This window comes from Ranitomeya variabilis, chromosome 4, assembly GCF_051348905.1.
Source record: "Ranitomeya variabilis isolate aRanVar5 chromosome 4, aRanVar5.hap1, whole genome shotgun sequence".
NCBI lineage: Eukaryota > Metazoa > Chordata > Amphibia > Anura > Dendrobatidae > Ranitomeya > Ranitomeya variabilis.
Genome location: NC_135235.1, coordinates 479,206,137 through 479,231,551, shown reverse-complemented (window position 1 = coordinate 479,231,551; position 25,415 = coordinate 479,206,137). Strand labels below are relative to the sequence as shown.

At 45.8% G+C, this 25,415-nt stretch overlaps 1 protein-coding gene across 3 annotated transcripts in view; it reads left to right on the top strand.

Moving 5' to 3' along the window:
• The first annotated feature begins 4,180 nt into the window (after nucleotides 1–4,180).
• Nucleotides 4,181–25,415, top strand: part of TNRC6C (trinucleotide repeat containing adaptor 6C) — a 131,231-nt gene continuing 109,996 nt past the window's right edge. For 2 of the 3 annotated variants that reach the window (XM_077251855.1, XM_077251854.1), the window contains exon 1: nucleotides 4,182–4,599. The gene's annotated coding sequence lies outside the window, so the exon portion shown is untranslated. Of the gene's footprint in view, nucleotides 4,600–25,415 lie in introns of all 3 variants that reach the window. The other variant, XM_077251853.1, reaches the window with a different exon arrangement.

Below are 25,415 nucleotides of genomic sequence, written 5' to 3'. Positions count from 1 at the left end.
GAGGAAGGTAAGTGTAATGTTTTTTTTTTTATCTTTTCTGATGGGGCCAATCATACCAGCAACAGGATGGGACCAGTCATACCAGGATGCCAGGAAGAAATGAATATTCATTGCCCTCCACGCCCATGGGTGTGGAATGCCGTGCATATTAATTTCTCTTTAGCAGCGGGCACAGGAGTTAGCCGGAGCCGCTGCCTCCTGTGACCCGATTCTCTGCCAAAACCGCTCCCTCACCTCCCCACTGCAGGCAGAGCCCATACATCCGGGCTATAAGATGCACCCCCCATTTTCCTCCACATTTTGGGAGGAAAAAAGTGCGTCTTATAGTCCAAAAAATACGGTAGGTATTTTTTAACGTATACCGATAAAAGCTATTTTTAAAGGTGTTTCTTTTTCTTTTTGGTTTTTCTTCTGCTAAGACCCTACAACATCGTTCTGGTTTTTGACACATTTTGAGTTTTCCCAATGCAAGTCCATAAGACTCAGAACAATGCTAAAGACCCTCGTTCTGAGACTCATAGACCTACATTGATATATATACACAGTCATGGCCAAAAGTGTTGGCACCCTTGAAATTATTTCAGAACATGAAGTATTTCTCACAGAAAATTATTGCAATTGCACGTTTTGTTATTCACGTTTATTTCCTTTGTGTGTATTGGAACAACAAAAAAAAAAGAGAGAAAAAAAAAAGGCAAATTGGACATAATTTTACACAAAACCCCAAAAATGGGCTGAACAAAATTGTTAGCACCGTCATCTTAATATTTGGTTGCACACCCTTTGGAATAAGTAACTGCAATCAATCGCTTCCAAAATTCCAGTTGAGAGGTGTAAGAAGCTTGTTGATGGTTATAGGAGCACTCTTCTTTTGCAAACTGCTCCAGGTTTCTCATATTTGAAGGTGCGTTCTCCCAACAGCAATTTTACAGCAAACCTGTTAGCAGGATTTTGCTAAGTAAACTACAGGCATTGTCAGATTGACAGATAGAGATACAGACTGTTTGTGCTTTGGGGCGGCCTGAGGGCAGTTCTCTTCTTGGTTTCTCTGGCCTAGAGCACCAATACTCGGTGTACAGTCCTGCCCCGAAGAACTGACATTTCATTAACTGAAAAATTCTCTGCAAAATCCTGCTGACAGGTTCGCTTTAAGATTTCTCCATAAGAACTCTCCAGCGCTTTGTTTCCATCCATTTCTGGGTGCTTTTAGAAGTTTGTTTAGGGTCACTGCCCTGCTGGAAGATCCATGACCTAGGACATAAACTCATTTTTTGACACTGGGCACTAAAACCCTTGGCAAAAATTATGGAATCACTGGCCTTGGAGGATGTTCATTCAGGTGTTTAATTTTGTAGTAAAAAAGCAGATCACAGATATGGCACAAAACTAAAGTCATTTCAAATAGCAACTTTCTGGCTTTAAGAAACACTAAGGTATGTGCACACGTCAGGATTTCTTGCAGAAATTTCCTGAACAAAACCGGACATTTTCTGCAAGAAATCCGCATGCGTTTTTTTTCCGTTTTTTCCGTGTTTTTTGTGCGTTTTTTTCCGGAGCATCCCAATGCATTAAATAGCGGGAAAAACGCGAAAAATCCACAAAATTAATGAACATGATGCGTTTTTTACCGCAATGTTTTTTTTTGCGGAAAAAAGCGCATCATGTGCACAAAAATTTCAGAATGCATTATAATTGATAGGATGCATAGGTATGCGTTTTTATCGCGTTTTTATAGCAAAAAAACCGCGAAAAAAACACGAAAAATCCCGAATGTGTGCACACAGCCTTAAAGTAATCAAGAACAAAAAATGTAGTCAGTAATGGTTACTTTTTTTAACCAAGCATCGGGGAAAAATTATGGAATCACTCAATTCTGAGGAAATAATTGAAAAAAAAAGGTTTTAAAAATATAAAAAAATATAGAAAAAAATCAAATCACTCCCCTTTTGCCCCATTCAAAATAAAACAATAAAAATAAAATCAAACCTACAAATATTTGTTATCGTCGGGTTCAGAATCGCCCAATCTACGGTATCAATAAAAAAAGGATTAACCTGATCGCTAAACGACGTAGCGAGAAAAAATGTCAAAACTCCAGAATTATGCTGTTTTGGTTGCACTAATCTGCACCAAAATGGTACCGTTAAAAACATCAGCTCGACACACAAATAATAAGCCCTCATCCAACCCCAGATCACGAAAAGTGGAGATGCTACAGGTATCGGAAAATGTTGCATTTTTTTAACAAAGTTTGGAATTTTTTTTCGCCACTTAGATAAAAGAGAACCTAGACATGTTTGGTGTCTATGAACTTGTAATGACCTGGAGAATCATAATGGCAGGTCAGTTTTAGCATGTAGTGAACCTAGCAAAAAAAACAAACAAAAAACAACTGTGGGATTGCACTTTTTTTGCAATTTCACCGCACTTGCAATTTGTTTCCCCGTTTTCTAGAACATGACATGGTAAAATCAATGGTGTCATTCAAAAGTACAACTCGTCCCGCAAAAAACAAGCCCTCACATGGCCATATTGACGAAAAAATAAAAAAAGTTATGGCTCTGGGAAGAAGGGGAATGAAAAACGAAAACGCAAAGTCGAAAATACCTCCAGGGGTTAAGTGGTTAAAGGGATAATCATTCAAAGTTTGAAAATTGCTAATCTTTTAACATTTTTGTCAAATGTGATATTTTTTATAAACACAAAACATATTGACCTAAATTTACCATTATCATAAAGTGTAATGTGTCACGAAAAAAACAATTTCAAAATCACTGGAATTTGTTGAGGCATTCCAGAGTTATTACCACACTGGTCAGATTTAAACAATTTGGCCCAGTCACTGAGGGGTTAAAAGGACTGTTCAGCTGATTAATTCTGCCCAAGCCGCAGGCAGTATGATCAGAGCAGAGCTGCATGATTACACCCGGGCATGTTCTTCTCAGAAACGATCAGCGAGTAAATATGAGGGTATGTTTCCACATCCAGGAAACGCTGCGTGTTTGACGCTGCGCAGAGCTGCAGCGTTCAATCCGCAGCGTCCAGATGTTACAGCATAGTGGAGGGGATTTTATGAAATCCCGTCTCCACTATGCGTGGTAACACGCATCCGTCGGCCCTGCGATTCCGGACATGCTGCGCGTCTTTTTAGAACGCAGCATGTCCGTTTACCTTGCAGCGACGCTGCGCCGCCACAAGGTAAAACACAGGGCCCTATGTGTGGGGTGCGATGATGGTGGATGTCTGCAATGAACACATCCGGCATCATCGCGTCTACAGAAGGCGGCGGGGCTTAGGGCGGAGCCGGTTTGCCGCTCCGTCCAAACCGCCGGCCATCCTGAACGTGGACACATACTTAGAGATCCGCTGGGGACCATGAGGAGAGACTGGACGGCTCTAGGTGATTGACGGGTGTCTCCTGTGTGTACAGACATTATCAGGGGACAAGCAGCCTTGTTGCCCATAGCAACTGCTGTTCCAAGTGACACTAAGGGAATGGAAGCGTAAGGCTGCCGTCACACTATCAGTATTTGGTCAGTATTTCACCTCAGTATTTGTAAGCCAAAACCAGGAGTGGGTGATAATACAGAAGTGGTGCAGATGTTTCTATTATACTTTTCCTCTATTTGTTCCTCTCCTGGTTTTGGCTTCAAAATACTGAGGTAAAATACTGACCAAATACTGAATGTGTGACGGCAGCCTTATTGTGACTGGCTGAGACCTGTTCTCCCCGGAGACTGCATTGGTGCTCTGCTTGAGCCGCCTGCAGGCAGTGTGAGACGTGCTTAACCACACTTCTGTCAATGTAAACCAACCACACATGCGCTTTCCCCACCAGATTGCTTTGCGCGTGCGCACTGCGCCATCTGTTAAAGCTGTCAACTGGAAAAAACATAAACAACCCGCAAACCCCGCCCCTTATAAGGCGGTAGGGGGCGGTAACGAACGCCTACACTTTACACCCTCCGAATCCGCCCACATTCTGAGTGAACTGTCAATCATACTGACACGCCCACATTATGAGTAAACTGTCAATCACACTGACACGCCCCCCGAAGGCATTTCATGGAGTCTTCTCTACAAGTCTCCACCCAGTTCTATGGGATACGCCCCTCCTGAGAACTTATCAGCCAATGAATGACTTGAACGGTTGGCAGCGCAGTAACTCATTTGCTTGGCCGCGCCCCTCCCTTGGCTTCTTGTCAGTTAGCAACAAAATGGCCGCAGCTGCCCATTTTCTGCCTCCCATCAGCGGAACAGCGCTGGAGCTCTGAGGGGAAAAGCGAGGAAGACAGCGAGCTGCTGGAGAGGAAGCCCTCCCCCCTAAGCGCCGCCAGGCCCCGCACACACCGGCAGGAGGTGACAGCGCCCCGCACAGGAGCCTGGCCGTGTCCCGGGGGAGAGGAGCCCTGAGCTGTCAGCCGCCGAGCCGAGCGCGTCCTCTCCGCAGCCACAAGCCCGACTCGTCCCGGCGCTGCCTCCCTGGACCCCTGCGCCTCAGCCGCCTGTGCCCCCCTGAGACTGGCCGAGCGGAGGGAGGCGGGAACCGAGAGCCCAGAGCGGACACTGCCATCAGGACCCGGGGGAAGAGGAGAGCAGGTACCGGGGGATGGTGGGGGGCGCGGTACATTCCGCCCGCACTCATTCATGGCTCCTCATAGGGCGCCGAGGGCGCTGCAGCCGATCATCGCTCAGTCAGGGCGCCGAGAGCCCTGCAGCCGATCATCGCTCAGTCAGGGCGCCGAGAGCCCTGCAGCCGATCATCGCTCAGTCAGGGCGCCGAGAGCCCTGCTGCCGATCATCGCTCAGTCAGGGCGCCGAGAGCCCTGCAGCCGATCATCGCTCAGTCAGGGCGCCGAGAGCCCTGCAGCCGATCATCGCTCAGTCAGGGCGCCGAGAGCCCTGCAGCCGATCATCGCTCAGTCAGGGCGCCGAGAGCCCTGCAGCCGATCATCGCTCAGTCAGGGCATATAGATCTCTGCAGCCGATCATCGCTCAGTCAGGGCATCGAGATCTCTGCAGCCGATCATCGCTCAGTCAGGGCGCCGAGAGCCCTGCAGCCGATCATCGCTCAGTCAGGGCGCCGAGAGCCCTGCAGCCGATCATCGCTCAGTCAGGGCATCGAGATCTCTGCAGCCGATCATCGCTCAGTCAGGGCGCCGAGAGCTCTGCAGCCGATCATCGCTCAGTCAGGGCGCCGAGAGCTCTGCAGCCGATCATCGCTCAGTCAGGGCGCCGAGAGCCCTGCAGCCGATCATCGCTCAGTCAGGGCATCGAGATCTCTGCAGCCGATCATCGCTCAGTCAGGGCGCCGAGAGCCCTGCAGCCGATCATCGCTCAGTCAGGGCATCGAGATCTCTGCAGCCGATCATCGCTCAGTCAGGGCGCCGAGAGCTCTGCAGCCGATCATCGCTCAGTCAGGGTGCCGAGAGCCCTGCAGCCGATCATCGCTCAGTCAGGGCGCCGAGATCTCTGCAGCCGATCATCGCTCAGTCAGGGCGCCGAGAGTCCTGCAGCCGATCATCGCTCAGTCAGGGCGCCGAGAGCCCTGCAGCCGATCATTATCTGCTCCTGTAGGATTGCCAGTGACAGCCCAGTCCCAGAGATGCCAGCACAGACTGGCAGGGGCATCGGATGTAGGCGGGCAGTGTGGGGGGGGCTTATATCCTGCACTTACGCCGGTGTTTTGTGTTTTTCTTACCTAAAAGTAATTGGGGCTAAAATTTTAATTTTTGCTATTTGGTTTCCTTAATTTGGAAGCACTTGCCTCCTATAGCCCTGTACATTGTCACTGGCTGCAGAATGAGGTAACTGAGAATCTGTCAGTGAGCTCCATCTGTTGCTCAGAGGGAGACTGTGGCTTCTAGGCTGAGCTCCTCTCTGCTGATTTCTGCCCACAAGTCATATCACAGTTGAATATGCAGGCAATCAAAGCGCCCGTGCAACACTTCTGATAAAATGATTCTGACCCAAAAATACCATAAGAATGGTCAGGATCTGTAAAGGGAACTTGTCACTAATGGGAGTCCTCAGGAAATGCACAACTGGCAACTGGTTGTTACCCTTCTCCTGGTGGGAGGGGCAGGCTCCTCCTACTCAGGCACTGTCTGCAGTGATTGGCTGATGTTAGGACACGCCTGCAGCAGACAGTCCTATATATATCTGTAGGAGGCATAAGAGGAGCCGCACAAAGTTGTAAGGAAAGAGGGCGCACCATAGTATTATAATGCGGGCCTAGGCATCAGTGGGCAGGAGATTACTATAAATCCCATCTGCAGCGTCGAAACCGCACCGAAAGCTTATTGTGGGAATGTAGCCTCGTTAGTTGTTTTGTTTTGTCGCTACATGTTACAAAATTAAAGCAAAAAAAAAAAAAAAAAGTAGCAAAAGTTTGTAAAGGAGGCCGTTTTTACAATAAGGACTTTCCTACAGATTTCCGGCACTGCTGGAATTTTTCCTATGGTGAGTGTCTTGGAGATGCCCCATATAAAAATAAAGATGATTATTATTATTATTATAATATGTCTGGCACCGATGGGGGATTTAAAAATGTAAATAATGGGATATTCAGCGGGAATAAAACGAGCGATATTGATCACTTTTGTCTGGGTGACATCCCCATTTAACACATCTTTTAAGGGGGTTGTCCACTCTGCTGATAATGATGACCTATACTTAGGATGCGTAGATTCATTATCGGTCCTAAATTAGGGAACAGTATGATATGAACACACGGTACTACAGACGGGTATTTCCGATATATCCTGGTGAGACTGTCCGTTTAAGAATCTGCGCTTCGATATCTTGTGTTCATCTGTGACTGGGGATGTCACTGTGTGTGTGTTTTAATCCCAGCATTATAGGGTTAAAGGTTAATAGGCTTTGTGCTCTCTCCGTCCGGCATTACGTGGCTGGTACCGGTGATTTCGGCAGCACACAGTGACACTTCATCCAATACTGTAGCAAGAATAGTATAAAATGTATTTTCTCATTGACCCTGCTGGGAAGATTGGGGAGTAGGGCACAGTCTCTGGCAATGTCTCCTATGTTTCCGGGGAAGAAGGGTGTTTTTAGCTTTCCCAGAGAGTAAATCGATCCTGCCTGTGTGATCTAGCGGGGGTATATTGTGAGCCATGGCGGTTTTTATGTACCGCGTGGGCGGAGATGTCTTACAGGCCACACCCACTTTCCGCCGGAGTCCTTCCTAAATGCAATAAGGGCCGCGTTTCTGCCAGGTATGTCATTGCCCGCGCTCCGTCTAGGGAATGTGAGGTTGGCAGGACTGGCAGCGGGTATAAGCATACTATATGGCGCTGGTGCTTGTGACCAAAATAAAAAAATGGCACTAAGGGGACGTTATTGTGCGTAAGACCTAGAAAAGGTGCAGGTGTTGGCCGTAGTGATGGGGATTCACTTAGGAAAAATCGTCTCGCCGTCATCCTTAAGAAATGCTCTTTATTGTGTTGACTAGCGCAACAATTGGATGTCAGCCTGTACTTTTGAGTGATTTGTTTGATAATTAAAGGAGGTGTCTGATTGGTGGCTCTTGGCTACTGCACTCTCATTGTGCTTTCGCTCTGAGAAACCTCATTCAGACTAACGCATTTTACATCCGTCTGCAAATGTGTGTTGTTTTTTTTTTTTTTTCTCTTTTCACGCAGCGTGTACTGATCTGACCCCGCTTTGGAAAACATCGCCTGTTACAATCAATGGGTGTCTTTAAAGTAATGGATGTCATGGGGGCGCCATCCATATGGCATCAGCTTTTTACACATCAGTCACTGATATGGATTTTATCCGTTTTGACATCTGTGTGACTTTAGTTATTATACAAATATCCAAAATAACTCGGCACTCAACAATTTATGAGGAAAAAGAAAATACAGTTTATTTTGTGTGCAGACATAGAACCAGTTTGTTGAACGGTTTCGGTCCCAGGTGGACCTTCCTCAGAACAGTTCAATTTATCTGGAATGTTAGGATAACACGTATGGCCATTAGGGAAGTCCCTCTAAGAGAACTTGGTTTGCCAGTACTGTGATGCTTTGGGATGCTGCTCTTGACTTCATGTGACAGCTGCAGGGCCTTGTCATTAGCAGTAGTGTGGTTGAGGAAAGTTAAAGCACCAGATTTCACAATCCAAAACTACATAATTTATTAAATGAATTGTAGACCTGATGAAGCTGGTTCATTTACTTTGAAAATCCAAGTCCTAATGGCTGCATAATATTTTGTGAAAGTTTCCATACTTAATAACTAAAATAATATGAGCTTTTTAGGAGTCCATTGTTCATTTTAATTTGCTTGGCTATTCTAACTTAAATCTTCAATAATAGGATTAGCTTTCCATTTCTGATGTGTCACGGCTAGGGGATATTTTCTGGCAAATTATTTTAGTACTGTGTAACTCACACTCTAAAGTCACATCCTGATGATTATTTCAGGATTTCATACCAGCTAGTCTATGATGAACAGGAAGAGCTGCCATACTTTTGAAGGGGTTTCTCCCCAAATCCCAACAATAGTGTATTAACTATACTGTGTTATGTTGATGCATAAGACAAAAGATAATCCTCTACCATATGCATCAACAAAACAGCATTTGCATTTTCACATGCCGGATCTGTCGGCAGCAGGCAACAAACACAGCTCAGCTTCGCACTGCTTAGTAATTACAAGTTGTGTTGTGGAGGAGGGAAGGACAGCTCAGTTCTTCTATAAAGCTGCAAACTGATGTATATACTGATATAGTGGGTGGAAGATATCGGTCAGGCGGGGGACTACCGTATATAGGAGCAGAGTGCACAGAAGCAGAAGGTGGATGCTACACTTAGATTAGCTCCATGATAACTCGGAGTGATGAGGCTAATCAGAAGTACAGAAGAGGGTGGTGTCTGTAGCAGTGAGGAGAAGCAAGGTACTTCTGGGAAATGTAGTTTAAAAAAAAAAAAAAAAAAGAGAGAAATAGGACCACCCATTCTGCTAATAACCATAGAATTTACATGGTTGGAAAACCCTGTTAAAATTGCAATCCATGAGTAGGACCTAAGATGGGAATTCATTAAGACTGTTGTTTCACCATCTCGAAGCAGAAGTTCATCTGAACACCATGTACCAGTATGAGGCGTATGTTAGATTTTCAGGCGCTCTGATAACCAAATGTCACCAATAACATTGCACAGGTTCCGGATTTAATAAAGGCTTTTTTTTTTTTTTTTAATTCTACATTATAGTTATTTTGTTGTGTGCTAACTGGTGACACCTCCTTTTTAACTATTTATGGACCATAGCTCATTTTAATCAGTATATTTTGGAATAATAAGTTCTGCAATTGGATGTGTTGTAAATAAAAATGTTCCTGTGCTGAGATAATCTTATAAATGTGCTGTGTAATGGCTGTGTCTGACCCTACAGGTACATGGTCTAATCATACCACAGCTCCTGGGCAGGGGAGGAAGCAAAAGAGTATACAGACATTACAGCAGGGGATCACAGCTGATTCTTTCTGTGAGGTAAAATATTTACCTGTCTGTTCTTAAAAATGTTTTACCTCAAAAAGAGAATAATTTGCGAGGCTCTGCTCTAATGTCTGTATACTTTTTTCCCACCCAGGAGATGTGGCACGGTCAGACACAGCCATTACACAGTACACAGCAGGGGCACATGTATAAGATTATCTCAGCACAGGAACATTTTATTTAAATACATCCAATTATGGAAATTATTATTATTCCAAGATCTATTGATTTTAAAACTAACTTTTGTTAATTTAAGTTTACATTATACCCGGACCACCTACTTTATGTATAGAGCTATGTTATTTCCCCTACATTTGTAGGCCATCAGTTGGTGATCGAAGAAACTTTATTCATAAGCTAACCCAGTGGTCCCCAACCTTTCTGACCTTGAGAGCCACATCCAGGTCCCGCCCCCTCACAGTAATGACAACCAAAGCCCCCATTATGGGTATAATACTAGCCAAAGCTTTTCCACATAAATCACCTAGGAGCAGAATACCAAGATCCAGGGGTTCCCACAGTACCCCGTTCAGTTTTCTTCCTACACTTCCTACTCTGAGGCCAGGGTTACACTTGCGAGTTCAGTGCGAGAAACTTGCGCCTCAATACCGAAACTGCCGCCAGCACTGGGGACCGGAGCGTGCGGCTACATGTATTTCTATGCAGATGAACGCTCTGAACCGCCGACGACAGTGCTGGGTATTGAGGCGAGAGACTCGCATTGAACTCGCAAGTGTGACCCCCGACCTGCCAGGTAGGATCATCCTGTCTCCAGCATACCATACTTAACCCCTTAATGACCAAGCCAATTTTTTACAATTCTGACCAGTGTAACTTTATGAAGTTATGGCTGTGGAACGCTTCAATGGATCCCGCTGATTTTGAGACTGTTTTTTTCATGACATATTGTACTTCACGTTCGTGGTAAGATTTCTTCGATTTGACTTTCGTTTCTTTATGAAAAGAACAGAAATTTGGCACATGTTGAAAATTCTGCAGTTTTACAAACTTTTAATTCTTGTGCCCTTAAATCAGTCATATCGCACAAAATAGTTAACAAATAACATTTCACACATGTCAACTTTACATCAGCACAATTTTGGATATATATAGAGATATAGATATTACAGTACAGACCACAAGTTTGGACACACCTTCTCATTTAAAGATTTTTCTGTATTTTCATGACTATGAAAATTGTACATTCACACTGAAGGAATCTAAACTATGAATTAACACATGTGGAATTACAGTGGGGCAAAAAAGTATTTAGTCAGTCAGCAATAGTGCAAGTTCCACCACTTAAAAAGATGAGAGGCGTCTGTAATTTACATCATAGGTAGACCTCAACTATGGGAGACAAACTGAGAAAAAAAAATCCAGAAAATCACATTGTCTGTTTTTTTTAATCATTTTATTTGCATATTATGGTGGAAAATAAGTATTTGGTCAGAAACAAACAATCAAGATTTCTGGCTCTCACAGACCTGTAACTTCTTCTTTAAGAGTCTCCTCTTTCCTCCACTCATTACCTGTAGTAATGGCACCTGTTTAGACTTGTTATCAGTATAAAAAGACACCTGTGCACACCCTCAAACAGTCTGACTCCAAACTCCACTATGGTGAAGACCAAAGAGCTGTCAAAGGACACCAGAAACAAAATTGTAGCCCTGCACCAGGCTGGGAAGACTGAATCTGCAATAGCCAACCAGCTTGGAGTGAAGAAATCAACAGTGGGAGCAATAATTAGAAAATGGAAGACATTCAAGACCACTGATAATCTCCCTCGATCTGGGGCTCCACGCAAAATCCCACCCCGTGGGGTCAGAATGATCACAAGAACGGTGAGCAAAAATCCCAGAACCACGCGGGGGGACCTAGTGAATGAACTGCAGAGAGCTGGGACCAATGTAACAAGGCCTACCATAAGTAACACACTACGCCACCATGGACTCAGATCCTGCAGTGCCAGACGTGTCCCACTGCTTAAGCCAGTACATGTCCGGGCCCGTCTGAAGTTTGCTAGAGAGCATTTGGATGATCCAGAGGAGTTTTGGGAGAATGTCCTATGGTCTGATGAAACCAAACTGGAACTGTTTGGTAGAAACACAACTTGTCGTGTTTGGAGGAAAAAGAATACTGAGTTGCATCCATCAAACACCATACCTACTGTAAAGCATGGTGGTGGAAACATGCTTTGGGGCTGTTTCTCTGCAAAGGGGCCAGGACGACTGATCCGGGTACATGAAAGAATGAATGGGGCCATGTATCGTGAGATTTTGAGTGCAAACCTCCTTCCATCAGCAAGGGCATTGAAGATGAAACGTGGCTGGGTCTTTCAACATGATAATGATCCAAAGCACACCGCCAGGGCAACGAAGGAGTGGCTTCGTAAGAAGCATTTCAAGGTCCTGGAGTGGCCTAGCCAGTCTCCAGATCTCAACCCTATAGAAAACCTTTGGAGGGAGTTGAAAGTCCGTGTTGCCAAGCGAAAAGCCAAAAACATCACTGGTCTAGAGGAGATCTGCATGGAGGAATGGGCCAACATACCAACAACAGTGTGTGGCAACCTTGTGAAGACTTACAGAAAACGTTTGACCTCTGTCATTGCCAACAAAGGATGTATTACAAAGTATTGAGATGAAATTTTGTTTCTGACCAAATACTTATTTTCCACCAGAATATGCAAATAAAATGATAAAAAAACAGACAATGTGATTTTCTGGATTTTTTTTTTCTCAGTTTGTCTCCCATAGTTGAGGTCTACCTATGATGTAAATTACAGACGCCTCTCATCTTTTAAAGTGGTGGAACTTGCACTTTTGCTGACTGACTAAATACTTTTTTGCCCCACTGTATGTACTTAACAAAAAACTGTGAAACAACTGAAATTATGTCTTATATTCTAGGTTCTTCAAAGCAGCCACCTTTTGCTTTGATGACTGCTTTGCACACTCTTGGCATTCTCTTGATGAGCTTCAAGAGGTAGTCACCGGGAATGGTCTTCCAACAATCTTGAAGGAGTTCCCAGAGATGCTTAGCACTTGTTGACCCTTTTGCCTTCACTCTGCGGTCCAGCTCACCCCAAACCATTTCGATTGGGTTCAGGTCTGGTGACTGTGGAGGCCAGGTGATCTGGTGTAGCACCCCATCACTCTCCATCTTGGTCAATTAGCCCTTACACAGCCTGGAGGTGTGTTTGAGGTCATTGTCCTGTTGAAAAATAAACCGGATGGAATAGCATGCCGCTGCAAGATGCTGTGGTAGCCATGCTGGTTCAGTATGCCTTCAATTTTGAATAAATCCCCAACAGTGTCACCAGCAAAGCATCCCCACACCATCACACCTCCTCCTCCATGCTTCATGGTGGGAACCAGGCATGTAGAGTCCATCCGTTCACCTTTTCTGCGTCGCACAAAGACACGGTGGTTGGAACCAAAGATATCAAATTTGGACTCATCAGACCAAAGCACAGATTTCCACTGGTCTAATGTCCATTCCTTGTGTTCTTTAGCCCAAACGAGTCTCTTCTGTTTGTTGCCTGTCCTTAGCAGTGGTTTCCTAGCAGCAGCTATTTTACGACGAAGGCCTGCTGCACAAAGTCTCCTCTTAACAGTTGTTGTAGAGATGTGTCTGCTGCTAGAACTCTGTGTGGCATTGACCTGGTCTCTAATCTGAGCTGCTGTTAACCTGTGATTTCTGAGGCTGGTGACTCGGATAAACTTATCCTCAGAAGCAGAGATGACTCTTGGTCTTCCTTTCCTGGGGCGGTCCTCATGTGAGCCAGTTTCTTTGTAGCGCTTGATGGTTTTTGCAACTGCACTTGGGGACACTTTCAAAGTTTTCCCAATTTTTTTGGACTGACTGACCTTCATTTCTTAAAGGGCCACGGTCACCCCCTCCAGCCGTTATAAACTAAAAGAGCCACCTTGTGCAGCAGTAATGCTGCATTCTAACAAGGTGGCTCTTTTAGTTTCAGGTTCAAGTATACCCCAAATAAAGTGTTTTTATACTTAGCCACAATTCCTGTCTCTAGCCAGGTAGGCGGGTCCTCACTCCCCAGCTTGGCCAGCTCCCCTGCCGTCACTCACATCTTCCTGCGCTTTCGGCGCCGCCCCCTCAGCGCTGTTATCGTTTCAAAACCGGCGCCTGCACTGTGTACTGGTGTCCTGCGCAGACGCAGTAAGCTCTGGCCGTCTGATGTCCCAGCCAGGCTTGCACACTGCGCCTGCGCGGGCATTGCGGCCAGCCACCTTTGGAATCCCCGCCCCGCACTGTGTTATGCATTATGCACAGTGCGGGGCGGGGATTCCAAAGGTTCCACCTATACAGAATATTCCATGTAATGGCTGATACCAGAGAACAAAAGACATCCACAGAACACCAGGATGGATCGCTGCACATTAAATAGCTGTAGGACCTGCGATGACGTCACTGCCATGTGATTGCCCTAATCACATGGCAGTGACGTCATCGCAGGTCCTACAGCTATTTGCTGTGCAGCAGATCCATCCTGGTGTTCTGTGGATGTCTTTTGTTCTCTGGTATCAGCCATTACACAGAATATTCTGTATAGGTGAAACATAAATATATACTGATAAGAAGACGTTTTCCGGGGATTCCAAAGGTGGCTGGCCGGCGGCCGCAATGCCCGCGCAGTGTGCAAGCCTGGCTGGGACATCAGACGGCCAGAGCTTACTGCGTCTGCGCAGGACACCAGTACACAGCGCAGGCGCCGGTTTTGAAACGATAACAGCGCTGAGGGGGCGGCGCCGAAAGCGCAGGAAGATGTGAGTGACGGCAGAGGAGCTGGCCAAGCTGGGGAGTGAGGACCCGCCTCCCTGGCTAGAGACAGGAATTGTGGCTAAGTATAAAAACGCTTTATTTGGGGTATACTTGAACCTGAAACTAAAAGAGCCACCTTGTTAGAATGCAGCATTACTGCTGCACAAGGTGGCTGTTTTAGTTTATAACGGCTGGAGGGGGGTGACAGTGGCCCTTTAAAGTAATGATGGCCACTCGTTTTTCTTTACTTGGCTGCTTTTTTCTTGCCATAATACAAATTCTAGCAGTCTATTCAGTAGGACTATCAGCTGTGTATCCACCAGACTTCTGCACAACACAACTGATGGTCCCAACCCCATTTATAAGGCAAGAAATCCCACTTATTAAACCTGACAGGGCACACCTGTGAAGAGAAAACCATTCCCAGTGACTACCTCTTGAAGGTCATCAAGAGAATGCCAAGATTGTGCAAAGCAGTCATCAAAGCAAAAGGTGGCTACTTTGAAGAACCTAGAATATAAGACATATTTTCAGTTGTTTCACACTTTTTTGTTAAGTATATAATTCCACATGTGTTAATTCATAGTTTTGAAGCCTTCAGTGTGAACGGAGTATTTTTTAGTGCTCGGAGATTTAGTTTTCATCACGGCAGCTGAATGATTTACAGCTACTAGCCAGGCTGAGTACATGTGGGGGTTGCCTTGTTGCTAGGGAATCCTCACATGTAATCAAGCTGGCTAATAGCTGTAAATCATGCTGCTGAGGCGATGAAAACTTAATCTCCGAGCAGTCATAAATACTCGGAGACCACCCGAGCGTGCTCGGGAAAACCCGAGCAACGAGTACACTCGCTCATCACTATTGACCAGCGATTTCTCATTTTTCCAACAAAATTTACAAAACCATTTTTTTAGGTACCACATCACATTTGAAGTGACTTTGGGGGTCAACATAACAGAAAATACCTCAAAGTGACACCATTCTAAAAACTTCACCCCTCAAGGTGTGCAAAACCACATTCAAGAAGTTTATTAACCCTTCAGATGCTTCACGAGATCTAAAGCAATGTGGAAGGAAAAAATGAACATTTAACTTTTTTCACCAAAAATTACCAACCTTAGATCTAAACTTTATTTTCTCAGAGAAATGGACCACAACATTTGTTGTGCAATTTCTCCAGAGTACACAGACACCCCGTATGTAGAGGAAAGCCACTGTTTGGCAGGGCACGGAAGGGAAGGAGCACCGTTTGACTTTATTTATTTATTTATTTATTTTTTAATTGCAAAATTAGCTGGAATCAATGGTGGGTGTCATGTCGCGTTTGGAGACCTCCTGATGTACGTAAACAGTGGAAACACCCCAATTCTAACTCCAACCCTAACACAACCTTACCTCTGACCCTAATCCCAACCGTAACCCAGCTCTAATCCCAACCCTAACTGCAAAGAATGGAAATAAACACATTTTTTTTTTTTTTTTAATTTTAATTTTACCTAACTAAAGGTACCTTCACACTAAACGACTTTGCAATGAGAACGACAACGATCCGTGACGTTGCAGCGTCCTGGATAGCGGTATCGTTGTGTTTGACACGCAGCAGCGATCAGGATCCTGCTGTGATATCGCTGGTCGTTGCTGAAAGTCCAGAACTTTATTTGTTCGTCAGATCGGCGTGTATCGTCGTGTTTGACAGCAAAAGCAACGATGCCAGCAATGTTTTACAATGGTAACCAGGGTAAATATCGGGTTACTAAGCGCAGGGCCGCGCTTAGTAACCCGATATTTACCCTGGTTACCATTGTAAAAGTAAAAAAAAAACACTACATACTCACCCTCTGATGTCTGTCACGTCCCCCGGCGTCCGCGCTGCTGCTCAGAGCTTCCTGCACTGACTGTGCAGTGCCGGCCGTAAAGCAAAGCACAGCGGTGACGTCACCGCTGTGCTTTAGGGCCGGCGCTTACACAGTGCAGAGAAGCTGAAGGCAAGGGACGCGACAGACACGGCAATGTAAGTATGTAGTGTTTGTTGGTTTTTTTTTTTACATTTACACTGGTAACCAGGGTAAACATCGGGTTACTAAGCGCGGCCCTGCGCTTAGTAACCCGATGTTTACCCTGGTTACCCGGGGACTTCGGCATCGTTGGTCGCTGGAGAGCTGTCTGTGTGACAGCTCACCAGCGACCAAACAGCGACGCTGCAGCGATCGGCATCGTTGTCGATATCGCTGCAGCGTCGCTTAATGTGACGGTACCTTAAGGGGTGATTTTACTATTTTTTTTTTTTTTTTTTTTTTTTTTTTTGATCACTGTGATAGACCCAGGGACACCAGAGGTAATGGGGTTCTCTTTCTTCTGGTATGCTAGATCATATCAGAGGAGAGAGATATGAATGGAAAATCTGACTTTTTGTTTTGTTTTGTTTTGTTTTGTGATTACTGTTATTTGGTGAATAACGGCAATCACAAGACCTGGGGCGGTAAAAAACCGAGCCGAATCATGTTCTCCGGGGTCTCCGCTATCCCTGGTAGCCGAGACACCGGAAATTTTCCGATGCTGGGGGGCGCAATAACCTTATTTCTCAGCATTGTTAAACAGCGGCGCTGAGGAATAAGTACCCTTAACTGTCGCCTTTAAAAGGCATATCGGCCGTCATTAATTTAACCCCTTATCTCTAGACCTCTGAGACCAGTATATGTGCTTCCAGATCTACTCTTCTCTGCCGGGCTACTCGCATAATTCACTATTTTGAGATGTGCTCTTCATACCTGTTTATTACACCTGGAGCTAATGCACTAAGCTGGCAGACAGCAGTGAGCCACAATTCATGGGACCGTGAGCCACAGGTTGGGGACCCATGTTCTAACCACTTGGATGCGGTGATTGCTATTAACCTCTAGTGGGTTACAAAGCCAGTATCCGAGTGATCTGATCTTGATTGTTATAGCGACTTGAACGCTTTGGAAGATTTTAATGGTGCATCTCTAAGATATGCTAGGCAGAAGCTCAATTACAGGAATGGTCAATTCTTGTTGGCTCTGCTTTCTTCTGAGATTATATGGTTAGCCTTTAAAAGGAACCTGTCACCCCCAAAATCGATGATGAGGTAAGCTCACCGTCATCAGGGGCTTATCTACAGCATTCTGTAATGCTGTAGATAAGCCCCCGATGTTACCTGAAAGAGGAGAAAAAGAGGTTAGATTATACTCGCCCAGGGGCGGTCCCGCTGCGGTCCGGTCCGATGGGTGTCTCAGGTCCGTTCCGGCGCCTCCTATCTTCATTCCATGACGTCCTCTTCTGGTCTTCATGCCGCGGCTCCGGCGCAGGCGTACTTTGTCTGCCCTGTTGAGGGCAGAGCAAAGTACTGTAGTGCGCAGGCGCCGGGCCTCTCTGACCTTTCTTGGCACCTGCGCACTGCAGTACTTTGCTCTGCCCTCAACAGGGCAGACAAAGTACGTCTGCGCCGGAGCCGCGGCGTGAAGACCAGAAGAGGACGTCATGGAATGAAGATGGGAGGTGCTGTCCCGGACCTGAGATGCCCATCGGAGCGGGACCGCCCCTGGGTGAGTATAATCTAACGTCTTTTTCTCCTTTTTCAGGTAACGTCGGCGACTTATCTACAGCATTACAGAATGCTGTAGATAAGCCCCTGATGACAGTGAGCTTACCTCACCATCGATTTCAGGGGTGACCAGTTCCCTTTAACTATAGTGGACCAACTATGTGGTCCATGGTTAGTGCCAATAAGAGCACTCAGAATATAGAGTTGGTTCCATTTAATCCTGAGCTTACTCCAATGTTGTTCTAGAGATTGCTGGAGGGAACAGTGGCTCGACTTCTGCAAATCACACATTGATGGCAAATCTTATCTGTGTGCATCAGTCTCTGTCATTCAACTTCCCTTTTAACCATATTCCTGGTAATTATCTATGATATGTGTCCTTGCTGGCTGACCATGTATTGTGCACAAGTATCCCAAATGCAACTTTGTCCTCATTATGGCTCATGACTATTTAATGGAGCACATTTCTAGATTTGTAGAGTATTTTTATATCTTTCCATGTTTTTCATTAGCTGCATCCCATTTTTTAATGTTTTTAAGCTTTTTGGGTTTGGAGAATTCTTGCACACAATTTTGGATATATACAAGTAGATAACCACTTTAGGAGGCATTAAAGCCTAAAGAATTCTCAATGCTACCTTTCCAGCAGACATAGTGTACCATGGAGCCCTAAGCCCCTATAGTGTACCATGGAGCCCTAAGCCCCTATAGTGTGGCCTCAAGGACGCAGTCAGACTGCCGTATAACACAGACAGCGATCACATCATTATGTTTGTAGCCATCGCATCATTATGCTCGGACTGGCCAGCAACTCTTCTGACCTAGGCGTGACGGCATGTATTTCTATGCAGCTGTCACGCTTGGGTCAGGAGAGCTGATGGCCAGTCCGTGAACTGCGATCACTGAGCTCAGCGGCCCTGTTGATGTAGATGGCATGGACCGCTAACTTGTGATTGGCTGCAGAGAGCTTCAATGGACCCAGAGAGGGTGCGTACGTTCGGTATTTGCGGAGATGTAATAGTGGAAAACCCCATCAATGAAGCCCTTAAACTCATCTGAAAATTGCCTGTTGGGTTGGTCTTCTAGAACCTATGGTCATTGCTGCTCTTCTACATGGGGTATATCTTTAGTTCCCATTTGGTATTTGCTGTGATTAACTTAAGGAGTGTGATGAGTTTCTACATAAAAGCTCATCTATTTGACACATGCCTGAACATACTGTAATAAGCCCCAAAATTAGAAGTCCGATGATCAATTGCTTATTCTGAACACTCGATCCCTTGCAGATGCACCCCTTATTGGCCAAAGGGAATCTGTGAAAATTAGTTGTTTTTTTGGCTTTGTGAATACGTGGCATAATCCTCTCCATATTAAACAAGTAAAATAGGGGGTCTTCTGACAGATGGGATCCTACTCTGTAATGTGAAGTCCTGGAAAATAATCCCATTCCAGAGCTCACTTGAAACTCCAGGTCGCTGGGTTATGTCACTATCACTGCTATTGGAATGAAACTCTACAGAGTCCAAAAAGCGATGGACTCAAGACTGGTAAGGTTCTCTGCCCAAAATAGTGGCTAGGTTAGGCTACTTTCACACTTCCGTCTTATGGCGTACGTCGCAATGCGTCGTTTTGGAGAAAAAAACGCATCCTGCAAAGTTGTCTGCAGGATGCGTTTTTTTTCCGTAGACTTGCATTAGCGATGCATTGCGACGGATTGCCACACGTCGTGCGACGGATGCGTCGTGTTTTGGCGGACCGTCGGCACAAAAAAACGTTCCATGTAACATTTTTTTGTGCGTCGCGTCCGCCATTTTCGACCGCGCATGCGCGGCCGAAACTCTTCCCCTTCCTCTCCAGACTGCAGAATGGGCAGTGAATGCGTTGGAAAACTGCATCCGCTGCCACGTCTTGCAGTTATTTCACAGCGTCCGTCGGCCCGACGCATTGCGACGGGCCTGTACCGACGGATGTGTGAAAGTAGCCTTAAATGACATGAAGGCCTATTCTGGCTCTTTCTGGCCATTGAAATGACTAGCGCCTGCTAGGGTACAGAAACAGAAGAGTGTATATATCTTTGTGACTTTTGGGGGAGCTCTAATAGACGAGAAATTATACTTTTGTCTCACGGTAAATGAGTCGGTAAGTGCCCAGTGGGTGGTCCCAAATCCGACAAGTGCACAGGCTCTCCACAGTAAAATGTTGCCCCGCTTCGCCCCCTTGGTGTTGGTTGACTTCTCCCAGCGTTCATTCCTAATTTTTAGTGCTGAATTGTCACACATGCGCTATGGAAACCGGGGCAGGCGCCGTTCTCTTCCCTACCGAGTAACGCCACCTTCCTAATTTGCTGCATCCGGGCATATGTGCAGGGAAAATACTGCACATATGCCACAATTAATGCATGACGTTTCTGTGCAAAATTATTTGTAGTACCCTGGTCCAACGACCACACCGGTAGCCAGTGCCTGCTGGACCAGAGCCCTGTGAACTTCCTCTTCCCTGCTGGCATCTTCTCTGATTAGAGGGTCCACCTGTGTCATGCCGCAATAATGACAGCACCCTAGGCATGCTAATGAGAAGAGGTCCGAGGAGGTTTGCAGGGCTCCAGTCCGTTCTGGTGGCCAACGACTTCTGATGCAGCTGCTGACTAGGATCCTGCAAATCTATATGCTAAAATCTAGTGTGGAGTAACCCATCACTGCTATTGGTATAATGGACAGAAAGAAGGTGACAGATTCCCATTAGGGAGTCAGAAATGCACTTTTGTAGTTGATGATACCTATTTTTTTTGCTTGTTATATAAATTGATATCCTCACCTTTTGTGAACCATAATTGTTCTACATAATTGTAGCATTTGTGCTTTCATGAGCCTGTCTGGGCAAGCAGAAAAACAAGCAGTTTGAGGCGGACGTAGGACTACATATTGCTTCCAATAATGCACCAAAAATGAAACCTAAGAGAGGATAGAAGAATAAATACTGTCCGTATTAAACTTGGTGGCACAAATTCTTATCCTAGGAAGGACAAACCCCACTCTCTGTGATTTCACCTGATTCGGATGGGACCAGAGATGGAGATGGGTGGGCTCTTTGGTGTCTTCGAGCTCTATTTTTCCCTGCAGAGGTCATCACAGACCACTCCTGATGGACAGAGTAGGTGCATAGGTGCGCTCGTTTCTTCTTCTCTTTTAATGTTGACCATTTGCTTCTCGGTCTGGTTTTCTGGGTTTTACAGTGCGCCTTTGCTGGCTCTTCGACCACACAAAGCTATGTCCAGGCCTGCTAATCTGAATGTGTGGTTAGGGCCCATTGTAGGACTGGGCCTCAAGTATGTACAATTAGGGATTGTAGTGAGGGCCCGGATTAGGAGCTGGCTGCTTCTGTGGTGGTTTACAAGCATGAAGGACTCTTGAGAGCTGGAGAAAGCTATTTGAGCTGCCTTATGGCATTTTTATGGCTCGCTGCCCAGATTGGATTCCCCTTATACTGCACTGTAGTCTGCTGATTGCTCTTCAGGGTTGCAGAAGGTATAACCTATTTCTTAACCTTTATTAGAAGCAAAGACAGCGAAAGCATTATCCAGCGGTGACCGCCTGATTCTGCTCGTGACATGGGTCTGATTTTATTTTTTTAATTTATTTATTTTTCTTCTATTTCAATGTATTGGATACATCCTGTAACTCTGTTGTATTTGTTCAGTGCTAAAACATTGCTAAATATATACATACATACACTCTCTCTGGCTACCCAGTGCCATAAGAGGATTTGCTACCTAGCTGTGGTAACATTGCATGCTGTTGTACAGCAGATGGCCTCACTATAAGGCGGCAGAATAAATGGCAGATTGCATGCATTTCTTTATATACATCACTATATAGTGCTTGCTACAAGTCCCTCTCTCCATGATCTGAATTCTCTATCGATTATAATTTTTGAGTGGGAGGAAAGCCGCGTACTTGGAGGAAGCCCACACAAACATGGAGAGAACATAAGACGTTCATATTGCTGCCTTCCTCTTATTCCGTTCTTCCACAGCAGCCAAAGGTGAAATTGTGTTGAATCTGACTTACGGACTAGCGTTATTAGATAACTTATTAAAAAGTAGGTACATTTTGGATAATTTTTTTTTTATATATATATACCCTTTATTCTGCGCAGACCAGTGGGAATCTGCTTCCCGGAACCCCCACTGACCACTCAAAAGACCTCTTAGAAGTGTGCAGCTCAGGAATGCATGGCTGTCTGAGTGCGATCACAGAGCGGAGAATGTATTTAGTAGAAAGTCTTAGACCCCGACTCATAAAGACCAGCTTTGTTCTGGCCGGTCTTGATAAGGGGGCAAGTTGGATTCCGAAGATCCTGATAAATTAGGAGACACCTGCCTCTTAATGAATCTGGAGCATCTGGCAAGAATATGCATGTCCACGTATATTGCCCAGCCCGCATAGTATATTGCCCAGTGACGTAGTATACAGCACAGAGCCACGTAGTATACAGCACAGAGCCACGTAGTATACAGCACAGAGCCACGTAGTATACAGCACAGAGCCACGTAGTATACAGCACAGAGCCACGTAGTATACAGCACAGAGCCACGTAGTATACAGCACAGAGCCACGTAGTATACAGCACAGAGCCACGTAGTATACAGCACAGAGCCACGTAGTATACAGCACAGAGCCACGTAGTATACAGCACAGAGCCACGTAGTATACAGCACAGCCACGTAGTATATTGCCCAGCCACGTAGTATATTGCCCAGCCACGTAGTATATTGCCCAGCCACGTAGTATATTGCCCAGCCACGTAGTATATTGCCCAGCCACGTAGTATATTGCCCAGCCACGTAGTATATTGCCCAGCCACGTAGTATATTGCCCAGCCACGTAGTATATTGCCCAGCCACGTAGTATATTGCCCAGCCACGTAGTATATTGCCCAGCCACGTAGTATATTGCCCAGCCACGTAGTATATTGCCCAGCCACGTAGTATATTGCCCAGCCACGTAGTATATTGCCCAGCCACGTAGTATATTGCCCAGCCACGTAGTATATTGCCCAGCCACGTAGTATATTGCCCAGCCACGTAGTATATTGCCCAGCCACGTAGTATATTGCCCAGCCACGTAGTATATTGCCCAGCCACGTAGTATATTGCCCAGCCACGTAGTATATTGCCCAGCCACGTAGTATATTGCCCAGCCACGTAGTATATTGCCCAGCCACGTAGTATATTGCCCAGCCACGTAGTATATTGCCCAGCCACGTAGTATACAGCACAGCCACGTAGTATACAGCACAGAGCCACGTAGTATATTGGCCAGTCACGTAGTATATTGCCCAGCTACGTAGTATATTGCCCAGCCACGTATGTCAGGCTGGTTTCACACTTGCGTTTTGATCTGCAGCGTTTTTTTTCCTATGTTTAACATTAAAAACGCATGCGGTTTTTTTTTACGCGTTTTGCCGCGTATAACAACGCATGCGTTTTTTTGCTGCATGCGTTCGGTTGCAGAAATGCAACATGTAGTAATTTCTAGAGGCGTTTTTTTGCCGCAAAAAAACGTATTGCTGTCTATGTAAACGCATGCGTTTTTAAGCACATGCGTTTGTTTGCGTTAAAAACGCATGCGTTTTTATAGAAAAAAACAAGAATACACACTGACAAGCCACCCCCACCATCAAGGTGATAAAGGGATCCAAACCCTAACCCTGACAAGCCACCCCCCACCATCAAGGTGATAAAGGGATCCTAACCCTAACCCTGACAAGCCACCCCCCACACCATCAAGGTGATAAAGGGATCCAAACCCTAACCCTAACCCTGACAAGCCACCCCCCACCATCAAGGTGATAAAGGGATCAAAACCCTACCCCTAACCCTAACCCTGACAAGCCACCCCCCACCATCAAGGTGATAAAGGGATCCAAACCCTAACCCTACCCCTAACGCTATGACAGTCAATACTCTACGAGTTTATATTTTTAGTACTCTATAGCAATACCGTATATCTTGGGGTGTCCACATTGAACAAAGCTTTTTATTAGAAGAATGTCCTGGTCACCAGGTCAACATAATAGCCAATTCCTATGGATCCCTAGGATCCCTAGGGGTAGGGTTAGGGGTAGGGGTAGGGTTAGGATCCCGTTATCACCTTGATGGTGGGGGGTGGCTTATCAGTGACCTGGTGACCAGGACATTCTTCTAATAAAAAGCTAACCCTAACCCTAGGGATCCAAACCCTAACCGTACCCCTAACACTAACCCTAACCCTAGGGATCCTAACCCTAGCTATTTCTATTTATAGTGGGTTTTCTAGTTGATTTTGATGATTGGCAGCTGTCACACACTTCTCAGCATGCGTTTCAAAAACGCAAACGCATGAAAAAACGCATGTAAACGCGTCAAAACGCAGCGTTTTTTTTACCCAATGCAAAAACGCATGCGTAAAAAAAGCAGCGTTTTAACGCGTTTACATGGGTTTTTTCACCACCTGCGTTTTTTTTTTAAAACGCTGCAGATCAATTTTCAAGTGTGAAACCAGCCTCACAGGTTTAAAAAAATAAATATTTTTATATTTTATATATATTAATAAAAAATAAACATATACTCACCTTCCAGGGACCCATGTAGTCCTGTCGCTTCCTTCTCGCGCAGGCCCTGTGATGACGTCGCGGTCACATGACCGTGTCGCAGTCGCAGTCACATGACCGTGACGTCATGGCAGGTCCTTCTCGTAGACCATCGTTGGCACCGGAACCTGCCGCTTGCATAGAGCGGTCACCGGAGCGTCGTGAGGAGTGGGGAAAGGTGAGTATATAATGTTTAAAAATACTAATTAAAAAAAACAAAAACATTAGATGTTTTTACTATTGACGCTGCATAGGCAGCATCAATAGTAAAAACTTGGTCACACAGGGTTAATAGCGGCGGTAACGGAGTGAGTTACCCGCGGCATAACGCGGTCCGTTACCGCCGGCATTAACCCTGTGTGAGCGGTGACTGCGGGGAGTATGGAGCGGGCGCCGGGCACTGACTGCAGGGGAGTAGGGAGGGACTAATCGGACTGTGGCCGTCGCTGATTGGTCGCGGCAGCCATGGCAGACAGCTGGCGAGACCAATCAGCGACTAGGATTCCATGACAGACAGAGGCCGCGACCAATGAATATCCGTGACAGACAGACAGGAAGACAGACAGACGGAAGTGACCCGTGGACAATTATATAGTGTGTGTAAAATATATATATATCTAATATATAATTGCCTAGAATACTACTTCCTGCAATTTGTGCCAACTTCCGTGGCTTTGGCCGGAGCTAATGTCCGGAGATAATGTCCGGAGCTAATGTCCGGAGCTAATGTCCGGAGATAAGTGACGTCACCAGTGTCCTACACCCAGGCAGAGCACAGGGGCCCCAGGCAGCATATGGGGCCCCAGGCAGAGCACAGTGGCCCCAGGCAGAGCACAGGGGCCCCAGGCAGCATATGGGGCCCCAGGCAGAGCACAGTGGCCCCAGGCAGAGCACAGGGGCCCCAGGCAGCATATGGGGCC